Source organism: Acanthopagrus latus, chromosome 24 (genome assembly GCF_904848185.1).
Source record: "Acanthopagrus latus isolate v.2019 chromosome 24, fAcaLat1.1, whole genome shotgun sequence".
NCBI classification, from domain to species: Eukaryota; Metazoa; Chordata; class Actinopteri; order Spariformes; family Sparidae; genus Acanthopagrus; species Acanthopagrus latus.
In genome coordinates, this window is record NC_051062.1 from 8,126,956 (window position 1) to 8,151,805 (window position 24,850).

At 41.3% G+C, this 24,850-nt stretch overlaps 1 protein-coding gene across 4 annotated transcripts in view; it reads right to left on the reverse strand.

The window, feature by feature from the left end:
• LOC119014920 (beta-1,3-galactosyltransferase 1-like) overlaps positions 1 to 24,850 on the reverse strand; it is a 94,781-nt gene that overhangs the window by 61,062 nt on the left and 8,869 nt on the right. The window contains exon 3 of one of the 4 annotated variants that reach the window (XM_037090365.1): positions 21,134 to 21,199. The exons of the other annotated variants lie outside the window; for them this stretch is intronic. The gene's annotated coding sequence lies outside the window, so the exon portion shown is untranslated. The remainder of the gene's footprint in view (positions 1 to 21,133; positions 21,200 to 24,850) is intronic. 4 annotated transcript variants of the gene reach the window in all.

Here is a 24,850-nt window from a genome sequence, read left to right on the forward strand (position 1 = left end):
TCAAATCCTTGTATTTATTCCATCTGTGGTGTAGGGTTATATGAGGGCGAGGGCATCGAGGTTAGGTCATTTGCTGATACCCCAGTAGTGCTGTCAATGAATATTCTAAATTCAAATATATATTTGAATATAAAAAACAAAAACAAATTCAATGCTGAAAATTAATACTCGACTGTTGAACAAAACACTTCAGCGGCTGCTTTGCGAGTGGGCGCAGAGTGTGACGGGTCAGAGACCGGTCACAGTCACACTTGCACAGCGTCACTCACTGCAAAAAGTGAGACGCCAGAAAAACTGCAGCAGATGCAGATGGCAGAGAGAAGAACGAAGAAACTGGCTTCGTCCATATGCAAGGATGTGACGGCGTCATGGCACGGGCTTCAGAGAGGTACCATATCCTGAAAATACCTATACAAGTAGTTATGTCTCGTTGTTTTAGTTTGTCCTCCTGTTATGAACATAATGCGCAAACATAGATATTCAAATGGTTCGAACCTATGTGTTTTTTTAGAGTGAATATTCGAACGTCATTCTGGAGCAATTTTGACAGACCTATACCCCAGAAAATCTTTCTGTTTCACAGTCCAATGTTGGCAAAACTCGAGTATTGGTTGCGCTCTACTGCAAGTCATTCTGTAAACAAACTCAGTGTTGGGGTGACAGCTGAAACAGCAGTAAGCACACTTCCAAGACAGTTTTTCTCCTCTGACATTCCTCCCTTCCTTCTTTCATGCCTACTTTGACTGCACTGCAGGCATAACCAGTTTATCTCCCAAATTTCTTAATCCTCCATCTCCCTCTCTCTGTCTTGCAGCATGCACTGTGAAAATCGATAATAGTGACAGAGCGTGGGAGGCAGAGGCTGCCAGAGCGGTGTCATCCAGAGTCGCTGATGTCACCTCCACTGTAACCCCACGTCGGGAGCGCTGCCAAAGTGCGACGTTCTACCGCTGATTCAGCCGGCACTCAGCCTGGCAACCATGGTGATGTGCACCGTGGGATGCCTCGAAGTGTCATTAACTGGCATGGAGGACTGTTGGTCGTGGCAGGGCTCTGTCGCATGCTTTCTGCCATCACACACACACACACACACACACAGCTGTACCTGGCACAGGTCTCTGGGGAGAGGCAGGAGGAAGAGGCACGGACAGAGATACAAAGAGGAGGGATGGAGATATGATGGTGGGTTTTTAAAGGAGGAATAAGTGCGAGGGCATACCAGGAGCAGAACTCGAGAGAGTCGGAGAGTAAGAACCAACAATGCAAGGTGAGAAAGTGAGAGGCAGAGTGGGAAGCAGAAAGAAAGGCAATCGAGTGAAGTCAGGCTGACTCATTCCCCGAGGCTCATCTGAAAATGCTCTTTCGTCTTCTGTTCGCTGTCTGCCGAGTCCACATGAACAGCGGCGCGTTCAAAAGACGTGCCATCCTCCACAGGAGAAACAAATAATGGATTCATAAAGAACTGCCTCGTCCTAGTCGAGGTACAGTCCAGGACAGTCTCAGAGGCAGCTTTGACGACTGGCTCATGTTGTTGAATGGATATTTATAAAGCCGCGCTACCGGCGCTGTACTGTACTGTGCTGCACATCACAATGCCCAACTTTTATGTTACAGGATTAGGAGGGATCAGTTTTTCTGGATCAATAGGATTATAGCTGTCGTTAACCCCTCTGAGATGAAAGTATCACAACCTACGGAGAAAACAAGGGGATGTACAGAAAAAAGTCTGTCGCGGGGTGGAAGGAGGACAACTCTGCCTCTACGCCGCACACCAAAACAAACTGTTATTCCAAACAGGAATAATCCGTACTTGGAAGCAAACAGAACGCCAAACTGCCCACGGCGCACAACATTACCAAAAGCGCGCTGGAAAAGAAAGAAAAGAAAGCTCTGACTGTGTCGAAGAGCCCAAATAGAAAAATCACTCACTGTAATTGGCCTGCCTTTCTTCCCTTTCTACCTCTAGAGAGGAAGAGAAACATAGAGACCTGCGTCCTCAGGACTCGCACAATAATTGGCTTGCTTTGCAGTTCACATACAGGAGTCAATACCTACCATCAAATCCACTTTGAGCTGCTTTCAGCCCATTTTGTCCACTGAGGCTGAGGCTGCTTAAAACTTACAGCTTGCAGGTAAATTACAGAGGCTGCAGCCTGCAACATCCCTCACTGCTTCTCTGCTTACAGATGAAGAGAGCAAAGAGAAATGTGGATTGTGTGTGGTTTGTATGCAAAGGCGCATGCTTTTTACTTATTGATTTACTGGTGGAGGAGTGCGTTGGCTATTATTTTCCTACATATGATTATTTAATGCTTCCTGCTTCAACGCAGCATCATTGGCTCATGTGGGAGGTAAATGTAACCCACGATTACAGTTTGCACAAGCTTTCCTCGGAGCACTTGACCAGGTGTGTTTGCAAGTATGATTTGTGCGTGTGTGTGTGTGCATCTGACTGGCTGAGCACTGCTCCCACATCAGGCCCTCACTCTCAGCAGCGCCAGATGGATCCCGGGAAATAGCCAGGGAGAAAATTAAGAACAACAGCTGTCAAAGCAGTGAGGGAAGTGAGCGAGAGGAAGATGAAGAAGAAGAAGAAGAAAGGGGAGGAAGAGGGGGGCAAAAAAGGTAGAGAAATCCCTGTAAATTCATACAGTCGCACCTCACCAAGGTAAAGCCGGATTGGCATTCTGCGAACAGCTTATTAGGAAATTTCATGGGAGTCGTGAAGTGATTATCCTGAACCTGTCAGCTGCAAACAGCATGTCAAAATGCCACCCAGGCATTTCCCCCTCCAGGTGGCTGATGCGCTCCTGCAATGAAAACTAACCATGTGTTCATGAGACTGATGGCTGATGAGGGAGCGTGAGGTTGGAGGGATGTATGTGGAGAGCAGATGGGGGCCAAATACTACGCACATAAACACATATCAAACATTGACTCTCTTACTCTAATGCAAAAGTGAGCGCGCGGCAACACGCTGCAGCACTCGAGTGTGAGCGATTCCTCTCGTTCCCCTCATGTTCATCCGTCTGTAAACTGATTTGATGCGTACGGAGCAGATAATGAGGGGTGTGAATGAATGAAAGTGTGCCACTCCATCTCCTCCTCCCCCCTTTATGCTGTCACTCTGAGCTGTTTGATCAGCACAAATCATCTATTATGTATTTCTATCTACATGCGCGAGGGAAGGCAGAGCAGGCTTTTTTACACCTGTCAAACATAGAAGCCATTTATAATGCCTTACATACATACGTGGTCATTTGTCCTACTGATAGCTTGGTTGCGTGAAAGGTACATTTCAGTCAGACTGTCACTTCTTCTAAAAGCCTACTGGTACTTTCAATGCTTCAGAAGTGTTAGCTAAGTGGGATAAGCAGTAATAATAGTGTAAGTAGTGCTGACTCTTTAAAGTCGCTAAGCTACATGTTCATAAATGATTGACACACCGTATGAAAAAGCCAGTTCGACTAATAATAATGTGGATATAACGTTTAAACATGAAATGCTATGTTCTGACCAAAGATCTATGATGAGACAAGTTAAACTGCATCTTCTCCACCCAGCGGCAAACTCCGAGCACGCCGCCTTCTTTTTTTGAGCACCCCACTCAGAGTCGAAAATCTTTTGCCTCCTACGGATCATGCCGAGCACCTATGTCTTCCTTGCTCTGAAGTCCCGATGTTGAATTAAAAAAAAAACCGGACGGATAGCAAACCGCGAAGAGGCAGTGTCAATCGTACAGCGTCGGTTGCCAAGATATTGTTGTCATAGAGACAAGATGCACCTGCAGGGTTTTTTTTTTCTTTCTCTCAGCGCACAAGCTCTTCAACTCAGCGATCTTGAGCGCACAGCCGGCACTTCTCTGCCCGAAAAAAAAAACTGAGCTACACTGGCACGGACCCTTATACCACCATGACACTTGCTCTCAATGCAAGTGACTGAAGATTTTTGTCTGTTTTGGGTCAGTTTATTCATTAAAGTCATTTTCTGCCTGTAGAATCTGCAAACAAGAAATCGCAATCGAAAATGTAAGCTCACAGAAACAGGCTGTCAGCACAGCTCTCCACATACCTTTGACTCATTTTGGTTCTATCCTCCAAGTTGTCTTTCATTGTTTAGACTCGGCCCTTTATTTTAAATTAATGGGAATTTTGATGCTACAGCGTATATTGCTGTGATAGCTGTTGAGGCTTTGAAGCTTTGAGAATAAGCTAATTGGACATAGGTGCTGATTCTAGCAGAATTTTTTCTTGTAAGTCTGACTCACTGACAGTCGTGTCTGGGACAATGCAGAGAGCTAACAATGAAAACCGGGTAAACATTTGTTTGAGTTGGCATGTGCATAATTACTACACAGTGATTTGATGTACACAGCAAAGAAAGTTGAGCTACAGAAGGATGCCGAGGTAATAAAGTGTCTTCAGGCTGTTGTTTTGAACTTTGCAATTCAAACCTAGCAACTTTAAAGACATTATTCCATATTCATAACACAATACTTCAAAAGTAGCCTTCACCCTCTCTTTTATTCACTTTTGAGCTTGCGTGAGAGGAATTGCTCTCGCTCTGCAAGCTAATTTGGAAATGCAACGCAAGTCCAAAATACATAAATCAAATCCAAGTTCTGCGGTAAGTCTACTGCCCAGAACAGAGCAGGCTGGAGTTGAGGATCATAAATAAAAACATGCTTTTCTTTTGTGCTTTTGTTTTTGACATCAATGATAAAACAGACAAGCTCGTATTTATGCGAGGCCTTCCACAGCTTTTCTGAATGAACAGCTCCATGTTGCTTTGATCATATATGCCACAGCCTCAAATTTGTTTTTAGTTTGTGATTAGGTATTCTGTTGGGGTGCTGTTTATTTCTGTCAACAAGATAACCTTGAAGTTACCGTCGGGATTACTTGTGCAAACTTTTAAGACACTAAGTGAAGTCATTAAGATTGCCGATCAAACTTGTGTGCCGTGTGTGTTTCTGGCTACAAATTCTATTTCAAGATTATTCACCTCATCAGCGGGCTGATTCAGATTCAGTCGTCCAAGGATGGGATATTTGAATTTTTTCTATCACACTGGTTCCTGCATATTTTTTTCTGGTATTTTTTTATTCAGCAGAGTCAAGGAATTAAAGAGTGACTTCACAGGAGGCTGAAAAGGAGCGTTTCATTACCGTCTCTGAATGAAAGTTTCAGGGGCCACGAGATAAATCTGAAATGTTTGGAGTTGACATGTGTCTTTGGTGGAAATGCTAAAATCTAATCAACATTTAAACATGACAAGGATCTTAAAAACACCAAAACACCCTTCCTTTTTGGAAGGAGTCACAAAAGACCAATCACTTTAATTTTCAACAACACATTGGTAAAGGGTAAAGAACCATAACTTCTAATGGTCAAATAGACACAATAAATGCATGTATAGAATCTGAATCAGATCAATCAAATCTGATTTTTCAAAATGCCTATCAAGTTTGGCGACTTTGCCTTGAAATAAGACTTAAAATGCCTTTTCTTCCCCACAGGTTATACTGCTACCATGCATGTGCAGGGTTTCACAACACCAGCATCTTTTATGGCTCAATAGAGTGCCATAATCCAATCAGAGCACTTACACAAATTGCCGTTTAATGTCTAATGTTTCAATAACCTCACCTAGCATGGTAATCATGTGTATTATCATCTGTTGAAACTGTCAGTGTAGCAACACAACTGGCTGATATGTTTCCCGGATCGACAGTTACAAAGCAGACGATTGGAGGAAGGGGCGGAAAATGTGTCGTACAAACAGCCATTATCAGGCATTACCACTTTTCTATTCAAAAGGCTTTAAGTGGTTTGTCTCCTCACTCATAACGCCTCTGGTTCTATGCAGGAGTGAACGGTTAAAGGTGTTGGCATTGTTGTTGCACATACAGTATAATGACAGATTTAAAGGTCTACGGTTCAGGACAGAAAAGGCCAGAACAGAGTACAGATGAGGCCAATCAATTTATGAAACAACTAAAAAGAACAACTTTGACCTCCATTAATCTGGAAAGGCGTATTAGTCATCCATGCCTAATTTAAAGTGGATTTTAAAGAGTGTGTGGGACTTCAGTTCATGTTTGTGTTTGTTGTGGTCCTCGACCCTGCAGAGCAGTCGTTTCTGACTTTTTAAATCACTCTTTGTTAAAACTACTTTTACTTGAGTGGAAACACAAACATAGACATTTTTTCTGTGTTTGATTTGCAAAGCCAGATGTGCGGCGCTGCTCAAAAATGACAACCAGAGAGGTCTTTTCCCCCTCCGTGTAGTTTGAAATGCAGGTCTTTTTGCATGACAACCGTTGACAACACGCCGCAAGTGACAGGACAGACTTGGGGGGTGGAAGCGAACGGGAAGTTTTTCTGAGTCTGAGGTTTGCTGTGTGTCAGCACTTTGGGTTTCCAATTAAGGATAAAAATGACGAGACGGCTGACAAGGTGGAGACAACTTACAAGTTGAGGATTGTTTTACATTTTAAACATCAGCCTAGAACAGATTTTTCAGAGTGGATGTCTCAATGTATTCATGATGTATTCAAAAGACAAACTAAAATGGCTTTAAAAAGTTTTTTCATTCCACACATCTGCATTTATGATGTTACATCGCCTTTTTAATGCACCAATACATTCCTAATCCTGCTTCTTTCGATGGTAGCATTATAATTTATGAACTAGAAAATACAGCTTTATCCTCGGGTAAATCCTCCTGGGTGCTCTCCGTCACCTTTATTACCCTCCCTAATGTGTTCTCTCAGGAGCCACCACACATTTCTCATTTTGACGTAACGACAGGTTCAACTCTTTTCTTATCCTTTCCACCTTTCTAACACTTAAAAGATTCCTGGAAAAAATACCTGAAATACAGCACCGAGGGTGTTAAATCTGGAGGTAGGTGATTGAATGACGACACATGCCATGAAATAATACCACCAAGAGACCATTGTCAATATGCAAAACAGCGTTCAGTATCTGTGTAATAAGCTGCAGAGCACATTCTACTGGAAATGTATGGGCGATGAATAGAAGGAAAAATGTGAAAGGAAATATCAGGCAAAGTGATTGTTTAGCTGGTGTGTGTGCGTGTGTGAGTTGGTGGGTTTTTTTGTATGCGCGGTCGTACGGCTGCTGAGGGGACTGATTAGCGGCAACATCTTGTGCCAAGCTACTTCTTAGCTGTACTGATTTCACCGAGCTATCTGTATTCATTTATGCATGAAGCGGCCGTGGAGGATGAGTGGTGTGCAAAACAGAATATTTTTCTTCATAGGCTCTCTCTCAGTATTCACTCCTGCTTTCTCATCTGTCTCCTAAGTCCTATTCTCTTTGCCGTTTTCACTTCAATATTGGCAGAAATCACGTTTCATGGCACTCGTTTTGTCGTCCTTTTGTGTAGGATTCTGAACTAAATGGGTGCATTGTTGTTTTTGGATTCTTAATGCCACTATGCAGCCACCCCGCTGTTCAGGAACAGTCTTACTATGAATCACAGGTAAATGACTGTGAGGGAGCAAAGCAAATTGCTGTGTGCATTACACATGATCATCAGGCTTTCAGTCCTGTTCGTTCAATTATGGGTCGCTTCTTTGAAGTTGGTTTGAAAAAAAGGTAAAAAAAAAAAATGGAAGCAAGGAACTCTGTGAGAGCTGCTTTGTTGGATTAGCAGATCTCATATTTTGATTCCACAATAATGAACTTGAACTGTGATTATTTTTTAATCAATCAAACTAACAAATGGCTTGATGTAGAGATCATGCTGTTCACCAGTGGGCCAGACGAAAGTAAAGTTCCAAGTAAACTTGCCTGCTGTTCTCCAAAAATGTTGACGAATAGAGCTGTGATTTAGTATGATATAGTATATTATACTACAAAACATATTAATATATAGTTAAACCCCATGAAAATGGACCTCCAGCAGACGGCACCCTGCTGGCAGCAAAAGATTGTTGTTTACATTATCTTGCTGAAATCCATCTAAAAGAAAAGAAAATGTAACAGCTAGAGCAGTCGATGTTTCTGGAGCAGGAAGCTCAGACTTTTATCTTCCACCTAATCACACTGTACATCCATGATGACATCATAACACTGCGTGATGAAAAGCGGGCGGTGATGCCAGAGAACTGCCTCAAAATGGTCGCAGGACATGTTGTTTACACGAGCCTGCTCAGACTGACCTGGACTGAGAGAAACAGTAGCTTTGAGCGTAGTGTATTTTGTAGTTTTGAAGTATTTTGTAGTTGTAAGCATACATTAGTAAGTGCTGTATTTCCTTTGTGGATGAAATTATCAAAATGCATTTGTACTCTGCTCATAAAAATTGGGAATATCCCAAAACTAAAATAAATACTTAAAACATGTTTAAATCTTGTTTTTATTTAATCAAATTTGATGAAAAATGTCAGATCCTTGCATTTTCTTTTTTAAAATGAGGATATAATTCCAATACAATACTTTTATAAAAATACAATACTTTTATCATTTATCATTGTTTATAGATTGAAACTTTTAGCTTGAGTTGTACAGATTTCATTTCAAGGAAATAAATGTATTATTATTATTTTCATCAGGAGGTTATTTCTTGTTGTATCCAACAACGACTGACAACCCTTTATAATACTGTAGACAGCTGTGTAGCTGCTTGAGCTGATATTAACGTTAGCTTCACAAACTGACAGGACTGAACCCTGGACATCTCACTTTAAAGCTCCTAATAATTATACGATGTGCTAACAAGTTTAACTTGGAGTTTCTCACAACACTATCTGCCAGTTGTCTGTCCTTATGCTCAACAAACAACACGCTACCTGATAGCTAACTGCCTGAAGTCAATGTGTAAATGGAATTCAGCCATTGTTCATTTATTTAGTTAAACCTGTTCTTTTCCCTGCTCAACCTTGTCAAGGTCTGTGAAAAAGGCCTGTGAGTATATTAACAAGACAATGGTTGAGTTTCTTTTGTGTTGCCTCTGCCAACTCACAGAGTTAAAGTTAATAAGCTACAGCTGAGTTCATTTGTTGGAGACGGTGTTGATACAGAGGGTGAAATCCATGTTCAAAAGCTCAAACTCTTTGTTTATTCTTGAATTCGAAACGTTGATATTAGTAGAATACTAATCATTTCATCCAGTGTGCAGCTGTGAGACATTTTCCTCTTTTTCTGAGGAGAGCTTCGTGTCTCCAGTTAGAGATGACCAGGCTTAGCGTGCTGCGGAGCTCAGAAATGGAAAACCCCATGAAGTCAATCAAGAAGATTAGTGATTACTGAGGAGCTGTTGTGCTGCTGCCCATATATCCTGCACTAACACAGTAATAACAGCCATAGCACAAACCTTAATGCTTGCTCACTGCCACATTTGTTAACACAGGAACCTTCGCTGCTGAACCTGTCACTGGTTTGAAAAATGAACCAGCAAAGTTATGCATGCTCAGCATAACAGAAGACGAAAGCAGCAGTCGCTGTAGGCACAGTGGCAACACCTTGGTGGCTTTTCAAAACTCCCAGCGACAAATATATTGCAAAGATATTAACATGATAATTAGCATTTCACCTCTGGTGATTCCTGGAGAATATCTAATAAAATAAGATTTGATCAAAACACCTGCAAGCGAGAAAAAGACTCGCGCATAATAAGAATTTACCTGATCAATATTCATAATACTGCAGACGCTGGTTATCTGGCACTCAAATTAACACACATTTGGCCTCAAAAGGAAAATCAAAATCCTTCCAGTCCACACCAACATATAACACCAATTCATAGTGCACTTGTGGCTCCACAGTAGCTGCTAATGCTGCAGTAGTTAATTCACTATCCTGCCTCAGCGGAGCAGCAGCAGCTTAGAAAAATGTGTCTAGTTCAGAGAGGTAAGCCAAGTGTCCCATTGCTCTCATTAACCAACTAAATAATGACGACAGTAATGGCAGTAACTGTAAAACCAAACCAAATGGACACACAGGTGACCAATTAAAGGAAACACCTGGAGAAATCAGCAGGAAAACAACTCATGCAGATGCTTCTATTAAACAAATCAAGTGCCGAAAAGTCTCTTTGATTTATAATTTTTATACCCTTTGATAAAATGTGTAATGCTGTACTGTTTTTTATTTATTTTCTCTGAAGACATCCACCTGAACATTGTGAACCCTTTTTGCTACCTTCACAGCAGGGTTTGTGTGTAACCCTGCTGGCAAACCAATCAACCAACAAACGTACATGTGTGAAATCATAACCTCCTTGGCCAAGTTAACAAACAACAGCCTTATTCAAATGGGTTCTCAATGAATCCACTGGTACTTTACAATATGAGACAATACTGATTATAAATTCCCAGAGCCCATGGTGACATGTTAACATTTTTTGTTCTGTCTGACAAACTGTCTGAAACCAAAGAGATTCTGTTTGCTGTCATAGAGGACAGAAAATCATGTGATAAGCACTTAATTCTTGCCATCTTTTTGCTTTGAAATGTAATTCACCTACTGATAGATTATAAAAATTTGCCCATCAATGTTCTGCTGATCAACTAATTGAATAAATCACTTAAGGCTTCAACAGAAAATTGGTTCCTTGCAGCCGGCTATTTGATTAATAACCCTGAAATGCAACATCAATACTAACTACAGATGGAGATGGAGGTAGTTTTCACTAAAAAGTACATTTTTAAATTCCCCTTGTTGATATGGTGCATCAGTTAAAGGTGTGTGCCGTATGGATGACAGTGGATGTCACACACATAGTCTCAGTGTGTGCTTGTGGGTCCATAAGCAGAAAAATCATTAATTTGTACTACGGCTTGTCCTCAGGCTTAACAAAAGGCTCACGTCGCATAATGGAAGCTGGATTCCACATAATTGTGCTGTATTGATAACTTTCTGTTATTGACGACCAGCAAGTAGTGGGCTCATACTGGTGCAAACTCCCGGGCTTTGCTGCTGTTTTGTTCATCTGGAAAATGTGATGTTTAGAACACAAAAGCTAAATGATGCACTGCTGGATCTCTGCACACCCAGAGGGAGGTATCAGAAGCAACAGTGTTAACAGCCGCCAGCTTTGTATTCATAACAGAATACAAAAAGACGCTGGCTTCAAACTCTGCATTCGAACGGAGCTACAAACGGCACATGGGCCATTAAGGAGCGAGCTGTAATACCACCCCTCCCTGGCACACCAGCATCTTTTGATTTATTATTGGGCTAAACTCCTCACTGTACGATGTCGCAGCCATGCTGATGTATCCCCGGAGACGCATTGCAATAAAATGAACTGCCATTGTTTTCTTGCAGAACTGTACAAATTGCCTCATCAAAGCCACAACATGGGTCCTCCACCTCTAGTCATTAATCAGTGAAAGAGACGTAGGCGCCACAAACTGCCTTTGCATTTTCCTGAGCTGAGAAGCACATCGGGCTGACAAGTGTTGTTGTTTCCATGTTGTACTCGGGGAGGCAGTAAATGAAGACCAAGCGGTGCTGTCAAGGCCAGATGTTTTAAGGCCGAGATATCTGAATTTAGTGTTCACACTGTGTTTTATTCAAATGATATGGATTTAGTTTCAGGTTCTGAGTGACAGCGAGTGAGGCTCTGCCAGTGTTAAGCCCTGACCTGTGAGTCAAAGACAAAGACACTGAGCTAAGTGTCCCCTATTAGACACGCCGTCGTTTCAAATGACATTCTGCGATGGAAATCTCGCCATCGCCTTTACCCTAAATATGGAACGGATCCATAACTGAATGACACCACTTTGGGAATAAATTATATGTGCTGCGGGCTGAATCCTAATGACCACGTTAACCTTTGCTAACAAAGTTCCGTTGACATTCACTTTCCAAGAGGAGCGAGGGAACGGGGCCTTCTGTAATTTCCACTTCCACCCCAACTGTTCTTTTAATAATTTCCCACCCTTGTGTTCACAGTTTTTCACTTCTAATTGGGATGAGAGTTGTGAGGACCAGACACTTGAATTTCATTAAATTACCAAAGATGGATTTAATTCCACACGCTCATGTGCAGCATGATTGTGCTATTTTTTGCCCAGGCATGTGTGAGATCTCAAATGCTAATTGTGTGTGTGCATGAGGAGGGGGAGGGGGAGGCTTTTTATGATTGGATCATATGTCTCCTCTGTGCACCGAGGGGCTTTTGGTAACATGTATGCAGCAAAAGCTACCTCAGATAAGTTGAAATCGATAATTTCCAGGCTTGTGTTTCCCCTGCAGCACAGAGAGGTTTATATGAAGTGTGAGTTATGCAAAAAGCCTGTGACACAACAGGATTTGAGCTCCACTGCTCTTATACAACAGAGAAAAACAAACAAGCTATCCTCCTGAGTCCCGGCCTACGTGGCCAGTTAACCTGAAAACACAACGTGCAGACGGGCAACAAATGAAACTTTCTGTATGGCTGAGTCCTCGCACACACCGCAGAGTTTCTCTTTTAGCTTCACACTGATTGAAGTATCATTATATCTGATAATGAGGCATTTGAGATTAGTCTAATTTCTGTGGCTACTGTTGTGCTGCACTGTTGTAGTGTCAAAGGATACACACACTGTTAGGGACTGGTGATGCAGATCACACATTCTGCGTTTTCAGTTTGCCTACTCTTAAATTGTTTTATCCCAGTGTGTAGCTTTCCATTATGACTACTGGTGCAGACAAGAGTGGGCTTCCTGTAGCAAAGCAAAAGAATACACAAATCAAAATAACGAATTATCAGTTAGTTAGCAACCAAGCATGACGAGGTCTACTGATTCATCAACGTATAACGAGATGCACTAATCAGTTCAGGAGGAAACCTCACTTAAACCAACTCTCTGGTTTTAAATGTTTACCATTAATTTGCTTTCTTTGCTCACCATTTTTGAAGCTACCACTAAGTCACTGATCCCGACAAAGTAGAATGTGGATAAATATATAAAATTCAAAAGAGAATGAATAGATGTGGATCAGTTTTATTTTGTGACATATTCTCCCCATCAGTATGCTCTGACAGAAGAGTAAGAGTTTATTTTTGAATCCTCAAACGCTCCCTTTGATTAAACCAAGGAGGGCACAGCTGAGTCAAACTATGTTTTCAAACTGGCTTCATCCGTTTCCCAAAAATCCCTAAAAGATTCTTTCTGTGAACCTCAGCCTCTAAATCCTGGCTGCCAATCCAGCTACAATCCCTGTCGCACTGAGAGCTTTCCACATTAAAGAGCCGCTTCCCACAAATTCTCTAAATATAAACTGTGATGTCACACGGTGTGGGCTTTGAAGAGTTATGTCCGGGCTTGATTGCCGTCCGTTTCTCATAATTACCATGTTGCACTTGTTGCCCACAGAGCACAGCTCGTCTTCTATTGGGGCTGTCGGCAGCTCACCTCTATCAGCCGAGCGGGCTGGGAAATCAGCCAGGGTGAGGGAGAAAAATGCGCTTGCATGCAAGTGTCTCCCCTCAATAAACACAGAGAAATGTAAATGGAGAGGGCACTGCTCTGGTGTGTGTACCACAGATGGTGACATGTGCCTTGCAAAACTTCAGGTGCGACTGAGGCGAGGCATTGCGTTATACAGGTCTTGAAGAAGAGGAGCTAAGATGACATTTGAATTTGCTTTCCTTGAGCCACAAGTTTCCCATAGCGACACAGCTTTGCCAGAGTTATTTGAGAGCTTGGCTGTCAAATAATCCTTTTTATCAATTTGATCAAAATGTCATGTTCCTCCAAAAATGTCACTTCAGTAGTAACCTCTAATAAAACCTTCAAAGAAAGCAATTCTGACAGCGAGGGGTTTGAAATGATCGCAACAATGCCGCCCTATGGAAACAAATACGGTGATAAACATTAGCTGCAGCCGCATTAATCTAGGGCCTTTTATTGCTCCTGAGAGATACAGTGTAAAGAGTATTATAAAGGAATATACACTGGAGATTATGCCACTAATCTGTTCCGACAACCACACTGTCATTGATTTTTAAAGGCCCAATCTATAATCCAAAAGCTCACAGAGGGGATCCCTCACTGCTGAGAGGCTTCTGTAATCATTCATTCATTCATTCATTCATTGTCAGGAGTCTTAATACAAATAATGACAGCTGGGATTGTTGATAACAAGTGTGTGATGTATAATAGGATGCAAATGTTCACACTAGGAAAATATAGCACAGACTTTTGCACGATTAAGGAGCAGAAAGCAAATTCTTCTGCTTCTAATCCACCTTTGAATAAAGGCAATATCTACAGTGTATGTGACATTTTAAAACATGCCCTGGGGCTTATGGGATCTTCAGATGGAGAGGACTGTTATTTTTGAACTTTGGCCTGTATTGATTAGAATGAGAAATAATATCTGTATATGGTCCTCAAATACAATAACATGTCAAATCTGTGACAATTAAGTTTAATTTGGTATTGATCCCATGAAAGCTAACTCTACAGGAGCCCAACAGATACATCAGTTGGCCGGTATTATTGTTGGTTTGTTGTTGGTCTATCACAGACAGATTGTTTTGGCGACATGCGAGACATGTACATTTTATTTTTAAATTCCCAACAAAGATTACTGTTTCATTGCACTATTGTTATTTTGGACAATATTGTTTATCATTAAACTTATCCGAGTAGAGCTGCCAATGGACATGAAAAGCAGAGCGAGGGCAGATTGTCCTCTTGTTAATAGAACACGGATGGAGTTGTTCTTGCAGACTGATTAATACAAATAAAAATAGGTGATACAAAGCTTAAATGGGTCACCAAATATACATGGAAAACCAGAAAACTGTACATGTGGGAAACACTGTTTTTAAGACTAAATGGTTAATAGCTTCATCATTGAAATAATGGGCTGCTGAAAATAAAAATAATTGAAACTACATTTGAGGGACCATTACATAAAAATAGTTGTGTTCATCGGCGGATTGCTCCCTAATGTTAGTATCAGCCCTAGAAATGCAGTATCGGTCAGGATCTACTTTTCACTGGCCTGATTGGAAACTAAAAGGCCAGTGAGCAAACGCCTTAATACAATAAAATGAAGTTAATAAAGGTAAAAAAATAAGATTAAATAGCAACCAATCACTCTCTGTCTTCTGTCAGAAAAAGCACAATGCTTCTCTTTTCTAGCGTTAGCAGATAAAGTATGTATTCAAGATACAATGACAGGAAAACTCTTTTTGGAATGATTCTCTTTGTTAGAAAGACATGCTTTCACTGGTTGCAGACGAAGGAGGAGGAGATGCCTGTCGCAATTAATATCACGCTACTTTTCAGCAGCCTGTTTTATTATGACATAGGCCTATCATTTGCTGGAACACAAGGAACCTCTGGGTGCCAAAGACTGAAGCCTGGCATCCGTCTTTGCTCCCAAGACACCTGTAACACTGGCGTCTCCGTACGGTCCAATCCATCCATTTTCATTTTTCTCCATTAATCTCCAGGCCTAGTAATTCAGTTTTCATTTGTTCCTCATCTTGCAGGCTGCTGAATGCCAAGCCGATGTAGCGAGGTTCGTGCCAGATGACTGCTTAGCTCTCTGCACGTTTTTGTTTTTTTTCTCTCACAGACAGGAAGCCGGGGGACAGATTAGGCTAACCGCAATTACAGGAGAACAGTGAAGGGGAGGATTCTCTTCGTTTGTTGTGGACCTCGGCTGACCCTGACTAGTATCTGTACACCTGGTCTGTCCCTCCTGGGCTCCTGTACTTCACTCAATTAATGAAGATCCCTTATTGCACCTGTGCCTCCAATTCTCCACACTGTGCCTGCCCTTTCTCTTACTCAAGATGGCAAACATCCAAAAGCCCCTTTATCATTGTTTCTCTTTTCATCTCCCTCTCTCTCCCTATGTCGCTGATATTTAGACTGCAAACGGTTATCAAAAATAGATACTTTGAATTATTCCTGCAGCACCTGGGAAAACACAAGATCTCTGTGCGCCGCTGACGACAGGTGGGTTGAAAGCCGTGGAGACGATAAGGAGAAAACCGACTTCAATCGAGAGTGACTGCCAATCTTATTTTTCTGAGAAGTTTTACAGTTCCATCCTAAAAATAATCCCAGTTGACCTCTGCAATCAGTTTATGAGAAGCAGCTTCTTTTGCATTTACAGATGACTGCCGGGAGTTGAGAAACAAGCCGCTCTCCACTGTGATTCACACATTATAACCACACCGTGCGTTTGGCCTATCATGTTTAGTTGGCCTTGAGAAAGTGACTCCCACTGACTCTTTATCACGAAACACAAGCCCCCATGAAATTGAAGAAAACACAAACTACAGATAACACGAGCAGAGCGCGTAAATTCACTGCACGCCCTGCAGCAGAGAGCCAGAGGGGATTTATGGACTTGCAGTTACACTATAGGGTGTTTTAGTCCCTTTGTGTTCGCCGTAAAAAGAAAATACACCCCCCTAGTTTGTTTTGTGCTGAGTTTGTGTTTGTTCAGTGTTTTGTTGGAGGCTTGATAACAGAAGCAGGTATAATAAAGTAAGGGAGAAGCTGGGATAGCTAGGAGTGTGGAGCTGAAGATAAACTCACCACTGTTTACATATTATATGACTCTTGCTCACAAAATCGCAAACTTTTTCTACAAAAAAGATAAAGATAAGATTAAAAAAAAAACAACCTAAAACTGCAGACACTGTGTAAAGTAAGGGGTTAACACTGTATTTATTTTCTCTATTTGATCTTCATACAGGTTATTTTCAAAATCACACTGAAGACACTTCTTCAAGTGTTCTTACAGTACACCGAAGGGCTATTAAAATGAACAACAAAACAACACAATAAAAATGTTGTCCCAGCTCCATTAAACTGCAGGTGACAGTTAACTACTGAGCCAGAGGGTGAGTTACAAAACCATAAGCAAGGCACAATGAACTAAGCATAAACGAATATAAAAGTTCAAACAATAAAGCATAAGTCAATAAAAGGAAAAAAACAGAGTGTAAATGGGATCATAAAGAGACTTTGCATAAAATTTGATTTGCAGTGAGGTTTAAAGGAGAAGACAGACTTAACACATCCCAGGGGTTCAATAGGTAGTTCTAAAGCTGAACTAAAAGTTAGTGCATATAGCAGTCACATAAAGAGTATATTCTGAGGTTAAAGCGACTGGTGTTATTGGGTTTTAGATGGATGTACAGCTGGGTAACATCACATGTCAACAGAGTATCAGAGTGAAATCATTCGATCAGTAGTATCTTATAGATGAGAAATGTACTGGGCCAAGAACTGACCTCTGAGGAACACCACAAGAAAATAAAGCATGAGAAGAAGGTATTTAGCCCACCAATGACAACCGACAACACAACTACTGGTGTAAAGCACCAGTTTCATCGCAATAAAATATTTATTAATTCTTTGGACAACAGCACATGATATCACAAAGTCTGCCATGATACAGTTTTGATTTAGCTGAATTTAAGGGCCTGTGATTGATGATTGATTACTGGACACAACATCATATGTCCGTTTAATGCGATCAGTTACAGTAGAACCTGCCTCCCTCTATTTTGTTCTTTTGGCAATGTAAAAAAAAATCTTTTAAACCTGCATGCATGTTTTTTCAGCCTAACATTGTTGAAACAGAACAGCTAATATTGCCATAGTAAAAGCAACAAGTTAGTGGACTGCTGAGTCAGACGCCCAGGTTTGTCATGTTTGATGGATATTTTATCTCATAATGTCCCATCTGTCCTCTTTTATCCAAAGTGTTTGCAAACTGCTGATTATTCCTGAAAGCAAAGTCACTATCTGCATCATCTTGTTCTTCACTGCTTGCCATTACCTGAATAGTGTTAGCACTATTTGAATGTCTTGGAGAGAGGGGCGATCAACCAAACAGTGACACAAGGAATTTCAAAATAAAGATGGTAATATGGATCTATGTTTTCACTTTACATGGTTTTTAATTGAGCATTGATTATCAAATCTATATATATGATGGATTGTCACATCCAGTGAGAACATATCAGATCTAGATTGAGCCAAAGTGAAGATTTTGTACATTATCAGTCCATTCAAATGTAGGAATCAGTCAGAGAAAACATATTTGGTGAGAGCCTGGTTTGCATCACATAATCAGTCAGAGGATTTCACGTGTGAGATAAAGCTTTTATTATCCCACAGGCTGGGTGTCATTGGTCTTACATTTAATTTGTCTTATTGTCACTAATTCATGTCATAATGGAGGTGCGTGTTAATTAGTGATTAGCAAGCAATTAATTTACTGACATTATATGCATTCAAATCCCAACTGAAACATTTAACTACAGCACAAAATCCCAACCTAGTTTAATTGTTCCACTATTCGAAATGAAAAACATTTCACTATATTTTTCTTCAGCATGTTAGAGATATTTGTTTGCTACTTTAATTGGGTTCACCAATGGGACACAACCAACTCAATTTCCACAAAAAAGACAGAACATAGACAATGACGCTGAAACCTGCTATAACTTGACAAGTTAGGATCACCAGCAGGTCGAGGCTTCTGGGAGACCGCTTGCTGTTAGCAAATACTGCCTGGCCTGTTATTATAGAGTCCTGGCTGTTCTCATCAGCATTCACACTGGGGAGCACCTGCTGCTGAGGTGGATGCTCCACGAGTTATTGGATTGCTAATCTCTTCCTGGGAGGCCTTTTCAGCCAGGCGGACAGATGAGGGTGGAAAAGGCAATAAGCCATCTACGGGGAGCAGCTGATGATAAACCTGAGTGAGACAGCGGCAACAGTGAGGCGGGGTGGGGGGTGGGGATGAGGAACGTATGTCCATATACATGGCTGAGTTGGGGAGGGTGACTGTCTGGCTTGCTGGGACACGCCTGCCTACTGATTTCCTTCTGCACCGCCGCAGAGTTATTGCTTTTTATTTGACGACCGCTCCGCTTTCTCCCTCAATAGATCATAGCACTCGATAAAGTGATGGGGGGGAGAAGGGTATCAGGTAACTGGGGAGGGGGAGGGGCCTTGAATCTAGATCTGCCATCTACATTGCATGCTTCCTATAGCCTGAGCTGATCTGCTGCAGCACTGATTGCTCTCTTAATGGTGATGAATGCACAGGAAATGGCAGGCCTACTGCCACAGATTCAGTGATGGAAGGGAGTAATAACGCTACATCATGGGACCCAGAAAGCCCACTGTCATCATGGAAACACTAAAATAAGTAATAAAAGTCAGATGAAAAGGGGTGCGCTTACAGTTAAACCAGACAAGATGAAAGGAAGAGCGTACACAAAAAACGTTATGGCGTCTTTCTCTTAGCCTGGGTGTTTGTCAAGTCAAATTTCCTGATGCCAACCATGCTTGGTATTAACAGCTGTCCCAGATAACAAAGATGCCCAAAAGGCTTCGACTCGACTGATTTGGAGCTGTCCCAGATGAAAGTTGACAAAAACATGATGGAATCTTGGGTCGTCAATCAAAAACAATGGCTCTGCGCAGTGAGACAATGACGGTCGATTTCGAGCTTTGGCAGCAACAGACAGGCTGAGTCAGAGTCGCACTCCTCCTCATCCCTTGTTGCACAGAAGTGCCAGTTCTGTGGCCAAAGCTTGTTTACTGTGTCGCCACATTTTCACAACAGTGCTGCAGACACTCATCACACAGTCTGACATACCTCTAGACTTTATCAGACCAACCTCATTCCCCATACAATGGACCTACTGCTGAGCTGAGGTAGTTGTTTCTTATGAACATGTGCACACGGCATGATTGGCACAATAACAATGAAACTGAAGCCCCAGAAGACAGACGCTAGCAGCATAGCTCCAGGGACAGCAATGTCAGTCTGTAAGGCTGTCATTCGGTCAGTCCATCACTTTGATTGGGACTGAAAGTGTCTCGAATAAGTATGGGCAAAATCATATATCACAATATGTTTGACCATACTGTATACCTCAACATTGATACTGACAATATTGTGGATTAAAGGTACTTTCACAAACTATTAACACAATGAGATTTTTTGATAAAGACTCAACAGTTATGTGGGTATCATGAGTGGGTATGTATTATTATTTTGTCATTTAGACGGCAGCTGTAGTAGTAACTGTAGACATATTTCTATTGAATATGATGGTTCAACAGCCAAGCTTTTCATCATCATCGCTGGACAGCATGGCTGGTAAACTGTAGCTCACTGCCATACATTTCTACTATGTGTCCTATTTGGCATGCATGGGGACATCTGTGCGCTCTGCTTTGAACCTGCAGGACTATTATGGCATCTTTAGGCGTCACAGCACATCAAACACATCTCGGAGGCTGTAGGGAGTCCGAGCTGCAATCCTACAAACTGCAAAGCAGGGCTATCATCCCCTGGTTCATTACACAGGGGCTGTTTATATTCAATGTGAATAGGCGAGCTGTCAGGGCAGCAGCAAACAGATGATGGTGAAATGAGCTGTCCTGGTTTCTCTCTGTATAATAACAGGTGAATTTGTCTGTGACTATGAGTTACGTGTTGTTGCTCTCCATGACATGATGGAGCAGGGATGACACAGCAACAACGCAACAGCGATGACATTGTTGAATGAAACGACTCAGCGACAATGTTTTCCCCCCTGGCGGAGTCTTGCCGGAAAGGTCACCAGGTGTCCGCTATCGAGCCAGCGCTGCTTTTCCCTTCAGGCAAGACGGATGTTGACAGTGATGAATGAATGGAAAATGATCCGAGCAGTAAGATCACCTGCTGAGCTGTTTTGAGCGGGCAAACATCCAATCAGTATGAATCCACATGAAGGAAATGGAGTTTATTCTGCATTATAGCGGTATCATTGTTTTGATGCTTTCATGTGCAATTATGATCATCATTGTTGTTGCAGCATTCACTGTTTTTCAGTGAACTTTCTTTACAAAGCGTTATCTGAAGATGAAAGCGAAAGAAGATAAAAGAAAGAACTGATCAACACAATTATTGTCAATATCACAAACCAAAACAATACAAAAAATTTTCCTGCAAAGACTTAACGAATGCAAACACAGTACATGCATGTCCGTAATGTAGATTCACTGCATATTAATGGCCACTCTAGTGCAAGTAAAAACCCATGGAGCCAGAAGCTGATTAAATATGAAGAATCATCCAGAGAATGTAATCAGCCACATTGTGAAAAATGCATGGGGTTCACATACCAGAGAGGACGTGGTGTGCATCTCAGCAGAACACACAACAGCGTGGCCCAGTCCCATTATTTTTTCCTGTGAAGGCGACCAGATAAGACAGACATTCCTGAAGTAATCTGAGCAGATAAAAGGATCTTCAGGGCTCCAGCTCCACGCGAGTCATCTATCATTTTTCACGACCTCGCATTCATGTTGCAAAAGCATGTCTGCAGTCAAAACTCAGCGGCTAATGGAGCGCTACATACGGTATTTAAATCTTTCCGCAACATATTTACAGGCTTTTCTGGGAAAGATAAGCGTGTGCATCGCTTGCCTAGAGTACAGAAATAACAAAACATTGCCCTGAATGCCTGAGAATAAACACGCTCCAAGAAATGATTACACCAAACAAACCTCGAATGTGTTTTGCCTCTATCCCCATGTCTTCCGTGGTGCTCAGGGGGAAGAATTGTTTTTATTTTCTTCCGTGCCACTTTGAGACTACAGTCAAACAACAAATAAACTACGCCTGGTGCAATAAATAAGGAAAGAGAAATTGACTGTGCACACTTGCTCAGATATACTCCCAATATTGCTTTTCATTTGTCAGGGTCTCAGCCACATGGGCTTCAGTGTTGATCATAACACACATCGACTCGCTGCTGTTTTGTTGTTTCAAGTGCCAAAGGGCTGCAGATTAATTTTCAATTAATATTTTTGTCTAAAGAAATGTCAGAAGATGATGAAAATGGGCTGTCGCAATATCCCAGAGCCCAAGCCAATGACTTCAGATGTCTTCTTTCATATTCATATATTTGATTTGTTATCAAAGAGCTGCAAGAAGATATTAAAATTTCAAGAACAGGAAGGAGAGATTTTTTTTTTTTTTCAATGTTCAAAAAACTTAAATGTAGGGCTGACCCGAATGTGCTGAAGATTGTAATTGTAATCTACATCCAAATCCGTATTGGAACACTTCTTCCTTCTATTTCTCCTTTGAAAAGGAAGTGGCCATTGTGTTTGCTGCATTGAGAATGAAGAAAAGGTGATGATCTATAAATTCAGACAATGAATGATCCTGTATCAAAATTGTTGCCGACTTGTTTCACCTTTCTCTACCATCTTCACAAAGTCCAAACTGGGCCTCACAAAGAAGTGTATACAATAAGATGATTGGCTGCATCTGAACAAGTGAATGCACTCCACTCTTGGCACACTCTAAGGTAGGGATGATAAAAGATAGAAAATGGAACAAGGAATGAAAGTCTTCTGTTATTATCATTTCAGACAGCTTAACTCGTTGTTATTTGACCTCTGAAGGCCTCCCTCACAGCTGTTCCCGGGCAAGAAAAGAATAAATAAGACAAACCACTTTGAGGACACAGCACGGACATTACAGACACTATTACACTCCACTGCTGTATGTGTTCTTTGAGCATGAACGCTTTAAGAGCATACAGGGGTCCAAAAGTGACAAATATAATATATAATACATTGTATTCTTGCAGATTATTGTTAAGATTCGACTGTGAACATAACTTTGTATTAAGCGGACCCTGCTTATTTTCCTCTGAGTTTCTATTATTACCTCATTAATACTGTAGTTATAGTGCCCCTTTGAGATATCAGACCAAGATTATTTTAATTGTTAATGGCTAAAAGATCTTATCAATTCTTTCATTTACCATCTATTTTGGACAGTCAGCCAGTGACTGTCTCTCTGACACTACAGGCATATGAAATAAAAATGTAGCTGGTGTGATGCTAACTCAGCAACACAGCAGCAAACAAAACTGAACATGGCCACTTTAAATGAAATGTTCCACTGTGTGGACAGACTTCACCAGAGTTAAACAAGCAACTGCCGCATGCAGTATCTGTGGAAGGGTACTTGCAACAAAGAGGTAAATAACAAAGATGCTGCATGAAACAGTATTTCACAGCTGAAAGGTGGCCCTTGCATTTCTGCAGCAGGGACACAAATAGTTTTGAAATGGGTGCTACAGAATCACAGAAAACAGAGAAAAGGCCTGTGGTATTCCTTTTTACTCAAAGGTTGAAAACCTACAAGGACCACAATGCACTGCGCAACAGAGAACGGATAAACTCTCCTGCTGATGCGGCTCGCTCGGAGACCATTTTAAAACAGGAAGTAGAAAGGTGGCTGGAATGAGGTTATCGGACTTTTTTATTGTGTGTAACTTAAATGAAGCAAAACATATAATCATTTAAAAAAAGACTTCAATGGAAATGTATTGTTGGGTGCACCTAAATTACAGCCTGGTGCATCTAGATGAAATAGTTTAGTGCACCAGTTCAAACAGTGTGAAAAATTAAGAGTTAAGTTTTTAGCTTATGTTTTCACAATACAGTACTGATATGGCAGCCACTGCTGAATTCTATGCTTAAAATATGTTCCCGAAAGCATTTAGGTAAGAAATAGGCAGTGTAACAGAATCCTGGTTTACAGATTATAAACACAGCCTAGTTTTGACAGTTTGATCAGAGCAGAAATACAATCTGTAGTCCTAAAATACATTTTTCAAATACGACCTAGTGATATAAAGCTGATTCCTGTTTAAAATGTATCTAACGTCCGTGTGTTATCTTTTACAAACTGAAGGACGGGTGCTCAGCTTCAGCCTACAGTCTGTGTTACACTGTAATCTGCGACCCGTCAGATTCTGTGGCCCGTAGAAGTGCAAAACCAATTTCACCTTCAGGTAACGTTAAGTGCACCCTACATGCAGAAGACTCTCTGTGTTGACATTTGATGAATGAAAAAGTAGAATGAATTATTCCCAGAGTGTCACAGGCAGAGACAACATATGCGGTGAAAGGCTTACATATTGCCAGTGTTACACAAATAGTTTTCAGAGATGAGACATCTCTAATCTTCCCCCAAAAAACTACCGCATGCAATTTGATAAGAAAATCAAAATTATTCCAATTTGATGAGCAGATTCAGATTCCTTAAAATGCTTTCGAACAACTCTAAAAATTCATCAAACACACGAGCAGAGAGAACTGGAATTCACATGATAAGCTGATTAAACTATGACTTGAACCACAGGAAACTGATTATAAACTGTTTTGATGAACCATTTATAATTTCCAGCTTCTCACATGTAAAGACTTGCTGCTTTCCTCTGACTTATGTGATAGTGCACTGGATGGCTTTGGGTTTTGGACTGTTGGGTCAAACAAAACTTTACTTTTATGGCTACTTTTATAGCCCAAACAAAAATAACTGGCAGATTTATTGATGCAGTTGCAGCCCCGCTAAATATTGAAGCTCTCTCAGCGGAAGTAATAAAGAAAATTCAACCGCATATAAAGCTGTTTTTCAAACTTTCCAGGGAGAAATTCCCCCTCTTTGCAATCATGTTTCAACAGCGTGAAGCGCAAAAAATAGCACAAAAAACTTTGCATACACAGAGTGGAATGTGGACATAAATTCGACCTTTACAGCCTTGACAGGGATAAAAGTGTCTGCGTATCATCCCACTGTGTGCATACGTTAAACTGCAGCTTCACTTCATTAGCAGGAGTGCGTCGCCATCAACTGTTTGATAGGAAACATCTGTTCAGTCCAGGTTTATTATCTCGGTCCGTCAGTTTCATGTAAATATAGTTTTCCTCTTACTTGCGAGAGCCGAGCCGGTTAACAAGACCAACTGGGATAAGAAGGGGATCAGAATTGCTCCACATTAAATCTGCACGCCCTCAAAATCAATCGCATTGGCA